This window comes from Hordeum vulgare, chromosome 6H, assembly GCF_904849725.1.
Source record: "Hordeum vulgare subsp. vulgare chromosome 6H, MorexV3_pseudomolecules_assembly, whole genome shotgun sequence".
Taxonomy (NCBI): Eukaryota; Viridiplantae; Streptophyta; class Magnoliopsida; order Poales; family Poaceae; genus Hordeum; species Hordeum vulgare.
The window spans coordinates 127165720-127177219 of NC_058523.1; positions in this window are offsets into that span (position 1 = coordinate 127165720).

Sequence of the window (11500 nt, forward strand, 5' to 3'; positions counted from 1 at the left end):
GCCATTGTCAGTAATAATACTGTGTGGATATCCGAACCGGAAGATCAATTTTTTCAAGAATTTGACCGATGTCTCCGCATCGCAAGCTCCAACAGGTTATGCTTCAACCCACTTGGTAAAGTTATCAACCGCCACCAACAGATGAGTTTTTTTGTTGGACGACATCTTAAAGGGGCCAACCATGTCTAACCCCCAGACCGCGAAAGGCCAAGTGATCCTTAGTTCTTGAGCCGGCACATGGGCCTATCGTCCATAACGCTGGCATCCGTCACATTGACGAACTATCTCCTCTGCATCTGCATGGGCCGTCAACCAGAAGAAACCATGACAGAACGCTTTTGAAACCAAGGAACGTGACCTGTCGTGATGCCCACAATCTCCGGAATGAATGTCGTTTAGAATTACGCATCCTTCTTCAGAGGAAACACATCTTTGGAAAACCCTGGAAGTGCTTCGTTTATATAATTCGCCATTGATGATCACCATGGATTTGCTTCGCCGAACGATTTGGCGAGCCAATACTTCATCCGAAGGCAACTCACCTCTGGCGAGATAGGCTAGATACGGAAGAACCCAATCCGGCGTAACACGGAGAGACGCCGCGAACTGAGACTCAAGGTCTGGTATTGCCAACTCCTCCTCCGAGGGTAATCTTATGGAAGGATTATGCAGAGTACCCAGAAAGACATTGGGGGGAACCGGCTTACGCTGCGAACCGAGACGTGAAAGGGCATCAGCTGCTTCGTTATGGCACCGGTCGATATGATCAACCTGATAGCCATGGAAGTGACCCGCCACATCATACACAACCCTCCTGTAAGCCGCCATCAGGGGGTCCCGAGAATCCCAAGTACGTGAAACTTGCTGAGCTACCAAATCAGAGTCGCCAAAACATCTAACCCACGTAAGGTTCATCTCCTTAGCGAGTCGCAAGCCATGAAGTAAAGCTTCGTATTCCGCAGCGTTGTTGGTACATGGAAACATGAGTCGGAGGACATAGCAGAATATGTCTCCTTGAGGTGATATCAGCACCACGCCAGCCCCCGAGCCTTCCAACTGTCTAGACCCGTCAAAATAAATAAGTCCAGTATGTAAGGTCAGGCCTGTCTTCCGGGATCTGTAACTCGGTCCAATCGTTGACGAAATCAACCAAGGCCCGAGACTTGATAGCCGTGCGAGGGGTGTATCGCACGTGGTGCGGCCCGAGTTCGATTGCCCACTTGGCGATTCGCCTAGTCGCTTCCCGATTCTGGATGATGTCCCCGAGGGGAGCGGAGCTAACCACCGTGATGGGATGCTCTTGGAAATAATGTTTGAGCTTTTGTCTTGCCATAAAGACCCCATAAACTAACTTCTGCCATTGTGGGTATTGCTGCTTGGAGAGAGTTAGCACCTTGCTAATGAAATACACCGGGCGTTGCACTGGATATTCCTTCCCTTCTTCCTTCCTTTCGACAACCACTGCCACACTCACCGCTTTGGAGTTTGCCGCAATATATAGAAGCATGGGCTCTTTCTCAGTCGGGGTGGCCAAAACCGACGGGTTGACCAGCTGCTATTTCAAGGCTTCGAAAGCTTCATTGGCTTCGTCTGTCCAAACAAAATGGTCAGATTTTTTAAGCAATTGATAAAGCGGAATAGCCTTTTCACCCAGACGGCTTATGAAGCGACTTAAGGCCGCAATATGACCCGACATCCGTTGAACTTGATTAATATTCGCTGGTTTCCCAAGGGAAGTAACCGCCTCGATTTTGTCCGGGTTAGCTTCAATGCCGCGCTCAGATACTAGGAAACCCAACAATTTTCCTGCAGGAACACCAAAGACACACTTAGTGGGATTAAGCTTCATCTGGTATACCCGCAGATTATCAAAAGTTTCCTTTAGGTCTCCCATTAGTGTTTCCTTCCTGTGAGTTTTAACCACAATGTCATCAACGTAAGCATGAACGTTGTGTCCGATCTGGCCACGGAGGCAATTTTGGATGCAGCGCTGGTAAGTCGCCCCTGCACTCTTGAGTCCAAATGGCATGGACACATAGCAAAAAGCCCCTAAGGGGGATATAAAAGCGGTTTTCTCCTGATCTTCCACGGCCATCTTGATTTGGTGATAGCCGGAATAAGCGTCCAGGAAGCACAAACGTTCGCATCCCGCCACAGAATCAATAATTTGATCGATGTGGGGAAGGGCGAAAGGATCCTTTGGACAAGCTTTGTTAAGATCCGTGTAATCAATGCACATGCGGAAGGTCCCGTTCTTCTTGAGCACCAGGACTGGGTTAGCCAACCATTTGGGGTGGAAGACCTCTACGATGAATCCGGCAGCCAAGAGACGGGCAACTTCTTCCCCAATTGCCTTGCGTCGTTCCTCATTGAACCTGCAAAGATATTGCTGAATTGGTTTTGCCTTTGGGTCAACATTAAGATGGTGCTCAGCAAATTCTCTCAGCACACCAAGCATGTCAGAAGGTTTCGATGCGAAGATGTCCCAATTCTCACGGATGAATTCGATGAGCGCGCTTTCCTATTTGGGGTCTAAACCCGCCACGATAGTGAACTGCCTGGTTGAGTCGCCAGGGAGGAAATCCACTGTCTTAGTGTCGTCCGTTGGTTTGAACTTGAGGGTCGGCTCAACGTTTGTCGTTGGCTTCTTTAAAGGTGACATGTCAGCCGGATCAACATTGGCCTGGTGATATTTAAGCTCTTCCTCAGCACAGGCGACTTCTGCGTAAGCAGCATCCCCTTCTTCACACTCTCTTGCAATCCTCCTATCACCATCAACTGTGATGGGTCCTTTAAGGCCAGGCATCTTGAGTTTAAGGTAAACATAGGAGGGGCGAGCCATGAATCGGGCGTAAGCCGGTCGCCCAAACAACGCATGATAGGGGCTTTTTAACTTGACCACCTCAAACATGAGCGGCTCACTTCTGTAGTTAGACGATGTTCCAAATGCGACTGTGAGTCTAATTCGGCCTATGGGGTATGCCGACTTACCTGGGACAATCCCGTGGAATACCGTGGTTGAGGGAATAAAATCTTTCTCCAACAGATTCATCCTTCGAAAGGTGTCGAAGTATAATATGTTGATGCTGCTACCACCATCCATCAGTACCTTTGATAAGGTATACCCTCCAACTTGAGAAGCCACGACCAACGCTAAGTCGTCGGGATTGTAAACTCTCGACGGGTGATCCTCCCTACTCCATGATATAGTCTGCTCGGACCAGTGGAGATATCTAGGGAGTGCCGGCTCAGATACACTGTACGCTCCGTGACTCACCTTTTTATCACGCATGCAGGCATTGGTGGTGAAAACGTGGTACTGTCTGTTGCTTAACTGCTTGGGGTTGTTCCAGAAGCCACCATTGTCGTCCTGCCCCTGCGGAGCCCCCTGTGGGGGTGGTTGTTGAAAGACTCCCGGCGGGTTATACCGCCGCTGGTGGTGCACCGGATACTGGCCACTGCTTGGCTGCGGGCCGCCCTGTGCCCCGGGTTCGGGGAAGCCGCCGAAGCGGTTCTGGCGTTGATTAGACGCGCCAACTGTTCATGCCGTTGGTCCGGGTCGCCGCCTTGCCCTTTTTTGATCGCCTCCGCCCGAAACTCCCGCAAAACGTAACAGTCCTCCCAGGAAGGAGTTGCTGGCCCATCTGCCATGGCATGGTGCGGGCAGGGGCCCTTGAGTAACTCATTATAGTTGCGTGGCTTTTTGCCACTGTAACCCCTATTCTTCTTCTGGCGCTGGTTTCCATTGTAGGCGTTGGTGTTGGCGACTAAGTCCGAAGACTCTTCCTGCTACCTTCTTTTACCATTCGGTCCATGATTATGGCGGGCGCATCCGTGGAACCGGGTGTGGTTTTTGGCTGACATGCCTTTCCTAGGCGAGTTGGCCTTACCACCATCTTCTCCTGGATCTTTGGTGTCGTCCGCCTCAGCGTACCTAGTGAGGGTGTCCATTAGCTCCCCCATATCTTGCACCTTTCGCTTGAGTCGTCCCAACTTCTGCACCAAGGGCTCATAGTGCCAGTTCTGCTCCAGGATTAGCACAGCCTGATCCGCCATGATACCATCCGACGAATGAATGATTTCTGCGACCCGCTGCGTCCAGCGGTGGGCGACTCATCCGGACGTTGAACGCAGTGCTGTAAATCAACTATTGTCATCGGGCGCTTGCAGGTCCCTCGGAAATTTTTGACGAAACGCTCTTTTAATTCGGCCCAAGACTGGATGGAGTTGGGGGGCAAGTTTTTTAACCAAGTACGCACCGTCCCTTCGAGCATCATTGTGAAGTATCTGGTGCACACTGCTTCGATTACATCGAGCATGTCCATGGCGATTTTGTAACTCTCGACCCATGACGCCAGCTCAAGGTCCGAAGTGTAGTTAGGCACCTTTCTTGGTCCTTTAAAATCTTTGGGCATTCGCTCGTTGCAGAGGGCGGGAGCCAAGCATGGCACCCTCTCTTGGCTGCCGCTTCCAACAAGAGGCGCTGGAGCGACTTGGGTGTCCGGGTGATCTCGACCTGGCGGGTCTCGGTGATCACGCGAGTTGACCTGGGGAAAGGGTCGCGGTCCGCTGGTTATGGCGGGCTGGTCCTCTGGTCAACTCCTAGTGCGGCTTGCCTGGGAGTGGAGTGCAGCCGATCTAGGCTATGTGAGAACTGGGCGTTTTGAACCACCGCCGTCTTCAACATCTCAATGGCGTTCCTTGCTTCTATCTCAGTTGGAGTGTTGCCATGAATCGGAAGGGATTCTAAATGGCGAGTTGTGGCAAGGACGTTGTCCATCGGGTTGGAAAAGTGACCTCGAGGTGTCTGGAATCAGGGAACACGATCCACAGCTGGCTGAAACGGCGGGTTTGGTGGCCGGCCCGGCCCTCCCCCCGGGGCGTCTCCTGCCCCGGGAGTTCATGGAGTGTCGAACAGGCGGGTCGGGTTGAGATCAGGGGGTAGACGACCCTGATGCCTCCGCTGATGGACGGCGTCAGATGCGCGCTGATGCCTTTGGAGCCACCAGTTTTTGGTATTCAAGCGAGCTACCTCAGCGGTAATTTGAGCCTGCCAGGTCTCGGTCCTAGCGGCTTCCACCTCAACGTCCCGCTGAGCCTTTGCCACCCCATCTCTTAGTTTTGTTAGCTCTGTGTTTATCGCGTCCTGGTTTTCTGACGTTATGGGGGTCGCCATGAGCCTTGTTATCTCCACCGCTAACTCCACCAAGATCGCGGCCGGGCTTCTAGATGTTTCGCAAGCCCCATCTTTGCCTGTCGGGTTTGGCGAGGGCTGAGTCGCCCCTGCCATGTAAACGGCGATCTGACGGCGGGTCCGGTCAAGACCCTCGGGGTCCATGGCTAGTGACAAGCCCCCAAGGCAGCCCCCACGTAGAGACTGAATTGAATCTGAATCGCCCATGGATGATTCGTCATCAGTGTTGACCGGCGTGGTCTCCTAGGTCGCCGATTGTTGTGGTTCCTCAGATCCCTGCGTGAACCCAACAAAGACCGGACGGGTTAGGTTTGGCGTCGCGATAGGGCGGACGTACCTGGCGGCTCGACGATGTCGGAGGAGATGTCCGACTCAGGCATAGGCGATCCAACCATGCCGACGAAGACGTTGATCTTGCCGAAGGGATTCTGTAGCCGGATTCGATCGAATCGGCCTCGGGCCCCCATAGCAAGTTATTGATGTAGTACTTCCCGCGGCGGCTCCGAGTCATGAGCCCCGCTGCATAGCTCCAGGACCCTGGTAGGGCTCCCTTTGAGAACTCAACTCCACCGTGCGCAGGCCCCATGATGGGCGCCAACTGTCGTGGTTTTGTCACGGCAGATGTCCTCGTGAAAGGACTTAGTGTTGGAGCCATTGAACCTTGGTGGCGATTCAGAGGGGTTATGCGAGAACGAGACAGATATTTACCCAGGTTCGGCCCCTCGTGAGGAGGTAAAGGCCTACGTCCTGCTTGGTGTTTGTATTGATGGTGTTTCGATTACAAGGGGGCGTAACTCGCCTGACCTAGCACTTGATGATTTCTAGCCTCCCCTCTCCTTCCCTAAGACCCGCCTTTATATACAGGTCGAGCCCTTAGGGTTTACAAGAGTCCTTTCCTTTACACAAATCGTGATCCTTCCTATCTCTAAGTCGCCATCTTTCCAAGACTTGGAGATCTTCCCAACAATGGACTTTTCCCGAAGGTCCCGAATCGTCATACAACTCCTGGCCCCGCTGGGCCAAGGTCAGAACCACTTAGAGATGAGTCGCCAGCTTGGGTGACCCGGCCCAACTAGGGCGGGTTACCCAACAGATAATACCCCCAACACCCTCCATAGGAATCAAACCTGTGTGTGGGATTCCCAAGCTACTCGGTCAACATCGATCTTATCATCAAAATCACTAGTGAGACTGAGTCTCCTCTGCAAAAACATAAATTAAGCAATAGTGAGTACAACGGTACACATCAAGACTTACATTAGAACTAACTACATTTGCATCATTATCAACAAGGGGGTTGTGGGGTTTAATGCAGCAAGCCAGCTTTGACTCAGTGGCTATCTTGTACTACGACTACCAGCAGTTTAATAATGGGAGGAAGCGCACACGAATACACTAGCTAGTCACCACAAGAACACATCACTATGGATCCACTCCCGTCTCCCTATGAGAAGGCCATCCATAGCACTCACACTTATCGTGCATATATTATAGTATCCACTACAAGTTGTCTATGACCATATAAGTTTCCACGTAGTCCATATCCACGGAAGCGGCTATTCGAATAGATTAAATTACCCTGCAGGGGTGTACTTCTTCACACACGCTCTCACCACTTATCACCATATGCACATCATGCATCTCAGCAACCTTCAAGTGAAAGCTTTGGCGTGGGCGTCGGTCCCGACCTGACTAACCACTCAAGACTCTAGTCCAGGTTTATTACCTATTTGAGACTGAACCCGCAAGGAAGTCTGGCCGAAGTTTCCTCTACGTCCCCAAATGATGTGTACACTGTTCCCAAGCCCACCTCTACGGATGGTACTACGCTTGGTACACCAGGCCACAATTCCTAGTCTGTCCCAAGCCCACCTCTACGGTATGCCACTCGGTAGACTACTAACATGACCTACAAACACGAGAAAGTAGTTGCAACTCCTAGACAAAGATCTAGGTGATTAATAAGTTGAGAGAGTGAATTAAGGATCCCAATGTGCGGTAGTAGCTAGTCTTGGATAACATACACAAGACTCGGTTCTTAAGGACGGTCCCAATGAGACAACCCACCATGTACTCCTACATGGCTCTCATCGCTACCTTTACCGAAATGGGTTCACACACTTAGCTTTCATCATTAGAACATGATCACATTCATTCCAAACCACCACCTAGATGGATCAGACCTCACACGACTCTAAGCATAGCAATCATGGCAGGGAAAAGGCATAACATGGCTCAAGCATCTACCACATATGCTAGGTTGCTTGGTTCAGCTATTTACTCTCACAATGACAAGAGAGTGGGATTTTATCGGCCACATATAAAAGTCATAAATGAGAGCAAGAATGAGAGAGTGAGATTTTATAGGAATGCTCAAGGGGGTTTGCTTGCTGATAAAATGTCAACACGTTATTGCTCTTTAGATGGATACTCGACCGTCACCTCGGAACAATACCTAACACGAAGAAACAACCAACGAAGGGGGACAAATCAATACACATGAGATGCAAAAATATGATTCATGGATATGACATGGCAATATGATGTAGTTTGGCCTAATGCACCTAGCAGCAGATTTGAATGAGTAGGTTTGAACCCAAGGTTCAAATTCAACTCCATATGTGAGGTTACATATTGCAATTTGAACAAAATGTCCAAATACTCCTATTAGGTTGCTATATCATGCATGAAAATAGTACAGATGGATTCTTTGGATTTTTCTGATAATTTTTCATATATAATTTATTTCATTTGGAGTTACTATTGAATTTCTATGAATTTTACAAGTTTCAACAAATTCTGGAATTATTTTAAACCCAAAAAGCCATTTACTAGCGTCCCCCTAATGTCACACTGACATCAGCACGTCAATGGCACAATCCCAGGTCAAACCTGGGGCTCGGACCCACCTGTCACTGACCTATGGTTCAGGTGGGCTTAACCCCATGCTGACCAGGTGTTTCACCCACTACGGGGCCCACTGTCAACCTCTCGGGAGGTTAATTAGGCAGGGGGTTAACGCTAATTGATGCCATCTCACCTCGCCGGAGTTACACCGACGGTGACTAAATCGGACGGTGGTTTTCCACAAGAGTTGCTCCTCCGGACACCGTTTGGCGCGTAGAACGGCGCGTTGGGCACAGGTGCATGGGTTGCATCCATTCGAGCAGGTGGAACGACGTGGGGCCGCCTGTAGTCACCGGTGATGAAGGCTACGGTGGCCGGTGCTCGCTCAGGTCGGGGTCGAGGCTAGGGTCATCGCGGGAAGAAACTGAAGGCAGCCTCGGCTTCACGCGAGCTCAATGAGCATGCCGGAGTGCTCAAACGGGCAGGGCATGGGCTCTGCCCACGACGGCCCTGTCGCCAGCGGCAAGAGCTTTCGGGCTTCGGCGGCTAGCGGGGTTACGTGAAGGGGATCGACGACGGGGTTGGTGGAGAAGAACCGAGGCCTCACCATGGAGCTATTGGCGCTGACGGCAGGGTCGGGGCGTGTTGTGGCCGGCGAATCAACGGCGGCGGGTGCTGGAGCTTGAAGACGACGGCGTTGTGGCGGTGAAGGGTGTCCGGCTCATGTGGCTTGTCGAGGACGCAGCTAACGTCGAGGCAGAGCAGATGAAGGTGGATCGGGGGCGAGGGCGAGGGAGTGGCTTTGGCCGCGGCAGGGCACGGGGGCACTATCGGGCGAGAGAGAGAGAGAGAGCAAGCGAGGGGAGGGAGAGTGTTAGAGCATATATCTCCATATGTGGTTTTGGTAATTGATGACAATTCCTATGGACTAATAGTTGCCTTAAGTTATATTTATAGGATTTGTCCATAGGCACTTCTTGAAGTCCATCTGTTGGGTTCAAGGAGTTTATATGATGATCAAGATGGTATTCAAGGTATTATCCAAAGAATGGTCATAGAGACACTAGGTTGATCAAGATCTCAGACAAAGAGTGAATCAAGATGATCAACACACAAAGCGTATAAGATGTATTGAGAGGGATCAAGTGATCACATGGTATGGTAAACATTGTCCATTTCGTGTTTGTGTAATAACCCATGGTCTTTGTGAGAGTCCTATGTGGGGGTTAGGTGTGCTTCCATGGGCTTGCGTCAGAAGTAAGATCTCATACAACCCATGAAGGATGACGTCAAGTGGCGATCGTCATCAAGATTGTGGTGTGCAAGTTCAAGTGGATCAGCACGAATATATCATTGAAACTATTGTCAATGATCATGTGTTGATAAGGACAAGCTCATGTGCTAACAAGGACAAGATCAAGATAAGCATTCCTGAGCACTACATGCTTGATTCTTGTGGATGTTCACATGGTGGAAAAATGAAGATGAATACATAAGCTAGGCTTTCCACATTGTGTATGGAAGAGCTACTTGAAGACTTCATCATGTCTTGCTTTCAACTTGAGCAAAGAAGGAACAACAACATCAAGCTCAAGTGCAAGGGCTAACTCAAAGGTATCAGTTCCTTTGACATTACTTGTGCGGAGTGATGATCAGCAAATAAAAGTATACACTCAAGTATGGATCATCAGTACCCCTTTTATGATTCTTGAGTCTTTAGGGATCCCGCACTATTAAGATGGGATCACAGGTTTTGCGATGAACTTGCTCAAACTACATCTCCACTGTTTTGCTCAGACCACATCTCCACTGCTCTGTTGTTATCTGAAAACAGAACCAGTGCCTCGGACATCCGGCTTCCGTCGGACGTCCGAGGGCCGGACGACCGACAACTTCGGAAATCCGGAATCCTATACCAGAGAAATCAGAGCCATATAACTCGGACTTCAAGCTCCCTCCGGACGTTTGGGGGCCGGTCAAGGGTCGGACGACCGACCAGCTTCGAAAATCCGGAGCCCTGCTCCAGAAGAACATGAGCTCTATAACTCGGATTTCCGGCTCCCTCCGGACGTCCGAGGGCCGGACGTCCGTCCCCTTACGGAAATCCGGAACCTCCCACCAAAAGAAGTTGAGTGGAATAACTCGGACTTCCGCCCTCCCTCCGGACGTCCGGTCGCTGTTCAATTCACAGTATTTTCAGTGATATCTACAGGCCTCGGACGACCGACCCCTGTCGGACGTCCGACCCCTCGCGGACGCCCGGACTTCCGAAAACTGTCGAACGTCCGGACCCTGTGTGACTTAAAGTGTCCCCAACGGATGTTTCTCTCTCCCCACTATAAATACCCCCTCCCACTTCGTGAGAGGGTTGCCTAACACAGCCTTATCCTCATAAGAACACACTTCTACCTCACACACATTTGGTCACACCAAATCTTAGATCCCAAGAGCATTTGTGAGCCCCTTCGAGAGTTGTTCCAATCAAAAGATAGATCGTCTTCCTCTCCTCCTCTCAACCCAAGCTATTTGAGATTTGAGCAAGCTTTGAGCATTCCCCGTGATCATGGTACTCTTGGAGGTTGAAGACTCCTAGGCGGTAGGAGTCCTTCGGAGAGGAATCAATTTGTGTGATTACCCCCCGGAAAAGTTTGTGAGGGTTTGGAAGCCACCTCAAAGGCTTACCACTAGTGGTTGAGAAACGCCTTTGTGGTGTTATCTCAAAGGGAGAATAGGGTGAGCCTTCGTGGCGTTGGTGTGCCTTCGTGGTAACGTCCACCTCTCTAACAGTGACTAGCTTCCCTCCAAGGAAGTGAACATCGGGATACATCTTCGTCTCGGTGACCTTGGTTATCCTTAACCCTAACTCCTTACTTGTGGTTTACTTGTGTTACTTGAGCTTACATACATTGCATATTGTTTGTGCTCATTATATTGTGTTGGCTATTTCTTGTAAAATATTAATCATTCAAGCATACCCTCTATATCCACACGTTCATACTTGCAGCCCTTGATATATCGTGTGATATAGTGTGATCTAGTATCGTGTGTTGTTCACCTACTTGTCGTGTGATATAGCTCAAGTAAGTTTGTGTAACTTGTGCTTGTTAGTAACTGTATTGTGTCCATCTTGGTAGATCGTGTTGTTGATACACGTTGCAGTGCCTAGTGTATTTAGGATTTGTGCATGACAAGTACCCTCTTAGTTTATTTCCGCATTAGTTTCAAGCCAAATCCGAAGAAGTTTTTAAATAGCCTATTCACCCCCCTCTAGGCGTCATCGAGGACTTTTCAGAGAGAGGGAGAGAGCAGCGGGTGGATGAGGCTGAGGGAAAGAGAAGAGGGGCACGGGGTGAGGTCATCGCGCTTGTGCTCTCTGCAGCCTCCATCGGCGAGCACACACGCAAGAGGTGGTCGGGAGTGTGCCAGGATGCGGTAGCCACACGCCCAATCCTCTTAGCG